Source organism: Lolium rigidum, chromosome 2, assembly GCF_022539505.1.
Source record: "Lolium rigidum isolate FL_2022 chromosome 2, APGP_CSIRO_Lrig_0.1, whole genome shotgun sequence".
In the NCBI taxonomy this organism is placed as follows: domain Eukaryota; kingdom Viridiplantae; phylum Streptophyta; class Magnoliopsida; order Poales; family Poaceae; genus Lolium; species Lolium rigidum.
In genome coordinates this window covers 109,967,805-109,972,817 of record NC_061509.1, presented here as the reverse complement: position 1 = coordinate 109,972,817, position 5,013 = coordinate 109,967,805, and positions in this window count along the sequence as shown.

The following is a 5,013-nucleotide window of genomic DNA, read 5'->3' as shown; positions in this document are numbered from 1 at the left end:
TCTCTTAGGCTATATTTCACAGAATACTTATTCACCGTTGAATGGCATAGTGAGGTGCTTATTTATATCTCTTTATGATTGCAATGTGTTTGTATCACAATTTATCTTTGTGCTACTCTAGCAATGTTATTAAAGTAGTTTTATTCCTCCCGCACGTGTGCAAAGGTGACAGAGTGTGTGCACCGTGTTAGTACTTGGTTTATGCTATGATCATGATCTCTTGTAGATTGCGAAGTTAACTATTGCTATGATAATATTGATGTGATCTATTCCTCCTACATATGCATGAAGGTGACAGGTGTGCATGCTATGCTAGTACTTGGTTTAGTCTTTTGATCTATCTTACACTAAAGGTTACTAAAATATGAGCATTATTGTGGAGCTTGTTAACTCCGGCATTGAGGGTTCGTGTAATCCTACGCAATGTGTTCATCATCCAACAAGAGTGTAGAGTATGCATTTATCTCGTTCTGCTATGTGATCAAAGTTGAGAGTGTCCACTAGTGAAAGTCTAATCCCTAGGCCTTGTTCCTAAATATCGCTATCGCTGCTTGTTTATCGTTTTCTGCGTTACTACCGCCGTGTTACTACCGCTGCGTTACTACTCGCTTGTTTATTGTCCCGGGCAAAGCACTTTTCTCGGTGCCGTTGCTACTACTTATTCATACCACCTGTATTTCACTATCTCTTCGCCGAACTAGTGCACCTATTAGGTGTGTTGGGGACACAAGAGACTTCTTGCTTTGTGGTTGCGAGGTTGCATGAGAGGGATATCTTTGACCTCTTCCTCCCCGAGATCGATAAACCTTGGGTGATCCACTTAAGGGAAACTTGCCGCCGTTCTACAAACCTCCGCTCTTGGAGGCCCAACACTGCCTACAAGAATAGAAGCTCCCGTAGACATCAAGCACTCTTTCCGGCGCCGTTGCCGGGGAGGAAAGGTAAACGGCACACACACACGGCAACCCCGGCAACTAAGCACTTTTCTCGGCGCCGTTGCCGGGAGGAAAGGTAAAAAGGCACTCATACTCCGGTTCCGGTGTACAAGCATTTTTTCGGCGCCATTGTGTTTGTGCTCGAAGCTATTTCCTTTAGATCCTGCAATTGCATCTTTTTGTTTCTTGTTTACACTAGTTTGGCATAATGGACAACAATGAGCTTCTTATTCTATTTCCTGATTTAAAACATGGATTGTTTGATGCGAAAATTAAAAAACCTATGAAATCTTATTTGCATGCTGGTAGTAATATTAGTATGAACGCTTTGAACACCATTGTTGATAATAATATAGAAAGTTCTAAGCTTGGGGAAGCTGGTTTTCATGATCTTTTTAGTCCCCCAAGCATTGAGGAGAAAATTTTCTTTGATGATACTTTGCCTCCTATTTCCGATGATTATAATGATAGTGGTCTTTTGGTGCCACCTACTATGGAGAGTAAATTTTGTTGTGATTATACTATGCCTCCTACACTTGATGAGAATAATAATGATAGCTACTTTGTTGAATTTGCTCCCGCTATTACTAATAAAATTGACTATGCCTATGTGGAGAGTAATAATTTTATGCATGAGACTCATGATAAGAATGCTTTATGTGATAGTTATATTATTGAGTTTACTCATGATGCTACTGAAAGTTATTATGAGAGAGGAAAATATGGTTGTAGAAATTTTCATGTTACTAAAACACCTCTCTATGTGCTGAAATTTTTGAAGCTATACTTGTTTTATCTTCCTATGCTTGTTACTTTGCTCTTCATGAACTTGTTTATTTACAAGATTCCTATGCATAGGAAGCATGTTAGACTTAAATGTGTTTTGAATTTGCCTCTTGATTCTCTCTTTTGCTTCACATACTATCTCTTGCGAGTGCATCATTAAAACTGCTGAGCCCATCTTAATGGCTATAAAGAAAGAACTTCTTGGGAGATAACCCATGTGTTATTTTGCTACAGTACTTTGTTTTATATTTGTGTTTTGGAAGTTCTTTACTACTGTAGCAACCTCTCCTTATCTTAGTTTTATGTTTTGTTGTGCCAAGTAAAGTCTTTGATAGTAAAGTAAATACTAGATTTGGATTACTGCGCAGTTCCAGATTTCTTTGCTGTCACGAATCTGGGTCTAATTCTCTGTAGGTAAAATTATGCCAATTTACGTGAGTGATCCTCCGATATGTACGCAACTTTCATTCAATTTGAGCATTTTCATTTGAGCAAGTCTGGTGGCCTAATAAAATCCATCTTTACGGACTCGTTCGTTTTTGACAGATTCTGCCTTTATTTCGCATTGCCTCTTTTGCTGTGTTGGATGAATTTCTTTGATCCATTAATGTCCAAGTAGCTTTATGCAATGTCCAGAAGTGTTAAGAATGATTGTGTAACCTCTGAACATGTTAATTTTTATTGTCCACTAACCCTCTAATGAGTTGTTTCGAGTTTGGTGTGGAGGAAGTTTTCAAGGGTCAAGAGAGGAGGATGATATACTATGATCAAGGAGAGTGAAAGCTCTAAGCTTGGGGATGCCCCGGTGGTTCACCCCTGCATATTCTAAGAAGACTCAAGCGTCTAAGCTTGGGGATGCCCAAGGCATCCCCTTCTTCATCGACAACATTATCGGGTTCCTCCCCTGAAACTATATTTTTATTCCGTCACATCTTATGCACTTTGCTTGGAGCGTCGGTTTGTTTTTGTTTTTTGTTTTGTTTGAATAAAATGGATCCTAGCATTCACTTTGTGGGAGAGAGACACGCTCCGCTGTAGCATATGGACAAGTATGTCCTTAGGCTCTACTCATAGTTTTCATGGCGAAGTTTCTTCTTCGTTAATTTGTTATATGGTTGGAATTGGAAAATGATACATGTAGTAAACTGCTATAATGTCTTGGATAATGTGATACTTGGAAATTGTTGTGCTCATGTTTAACCTCTTGCATCATATACTTTGCACCCATTAATGAAGAAATACTTAGAGCTTGTTAATTTGGTTTGCATATTTGGTTTCTCTAGAATCTAGATAACATCTAGTATTGAGTTTTGAACAACAAGGAAGACGGTATGGAGTTTTATAATGTTTACAATATGTCTTGTATGTGAGTTTTGTCTGTACTGCTTCATCCTTGTGTTTGTTTCAAATAACCTTGCTAGCCTAAACCTTGTATCGAGAGGGAATACTTCTCATGCATCCCAAATACTTGAGCCAACCACTATGCCATTTGTGTCCACCATACCTACCTACTACATGGTATTTATCCGCCATTCCAAAGTAAATTGCTTGAGTGCTACCTTTAAAATTCCATCATTCACCTTTGCAATATATAGCTCATGGGAGAAATAGCTTAAAAACTATTGTGGTATTGAATATGTACTTATGCACTTTATCTCTTATTAAGTTGCTTGTTGTGCGATAACCATGCTTCGGGGACGCCATCAACTATTCTTTGTTGAATATCATGTGAGTTGCTATGCATGTCCGTCTTGTCTCGAAGTAAGAGAGATCTACCACCTTAATGGTTGGAGCATGTATATTGTTAGAGAAGAACATTGGGCCGCTAACTAAAGCCATGAATCATGGTGGAAGTTTCAGTTTTGGACATATATCCTCAATCTCATATGAGAATAATAATTGTTGCCACATGCTTATGCATTAAAGAGGAGTCCATTATCTGTTGTCCATGTTGTCCCGGTATGGATGTCTAAGTTGAGAATAATCAAAAGCGAGAAATCCAAAATGCGAGCTTTCTCCTTAGACCTTTGTACGAGCGACATGGAGGTACCCCATTGTGACACTTGGTCAAAACATATGCATTGCAAAGATCCGGTAGTCCAAGTTAATTAGGACAAGGTGCGGGCACTATTAGTATACTATGCATGAGACTTGCAACTTGTAAGATATAATTTACATAACTCATATGCTTTATTACTACCGTTGACAAAATTGTTTCATGTTTTCAAAATAAAAGCTCTAGCACAAATATAGCAATCGATGCTTTCCTCTTTGAAGGACCATTCTTTTTACTTTTATGTTGAGTCAGTTCACCTATCTCTCTCCACCTCAAGAAGCAAACACTTGTGTGAACTGTGCATTGATTCCTACATACTTGCATATTGCACTTTTAATATTACTCTATGTTGACAAATTATCCATGAGATATACATGTTACAAGTTGAAAGCAACCGCTGAAACTTTATCTTCCTTTGTGTTGCTTCAATACCTTTACTTTGATTTATTGCTTTATGAGTTAACTCTTATGCAAGACTTATTGATGCTTGTCTTGAAGTACTATTCATGAAAAAGTCTTTGCTTTATGATTCACTTGTTTACTCATGTCATTACCATTGTTTTGATCGCTGCATTCATTACATATGTTTACAAATAGTATGATCAAGGTTATGATGGCATATCACTTCAGAAATTATCTTTGTTATCGTTTTACCTCGCTCGGGACGAGCGTAACTAAGCTTGGGATGCTTGATACGTCTCCGACGTATCGATAATTTCTTATGTTCTATGCCATATTATTGATGATACCTACATGTTTTATGCACACTTTATGTCATATTCGTGCATTTTCCGGAACTAACCTATTAACAAGATGCCGAAGTGCCGCTTGTCGTTTTACGCTGTTTTTGGTTTCAGAAATCCTAGTAACGAAATATTCTCGAATCGGACGAAATCAAGACCCGGGTTCCTATTTTCACCGGAAGCATCCAGAACACCCGAGAGCCGCGGAGGGGGCCCTGTGGGCCCCAGATGATAGGGTGGCGCGGCCTAGGCCCTGGCCGCGCCAGCCTATGGTGTGGCCACCCCTTCGACCCTCCTGCGCCGCCTCTTCGCCTATTTAAAGCCTCCGTCGCGAAAACCCTGATGCGGAAGAACCACGATACGGAAAACCTTCCAGAGCCGCCGCCATCGCGAAGCCAAGATCTGGGGGACAGGAGTCTCTGTTCCGGCACCCTGCCGGAGCGGGGAAGTGCCCCCGGAAGGCTTCTCCATCGACACCACTGCCATCTCCACC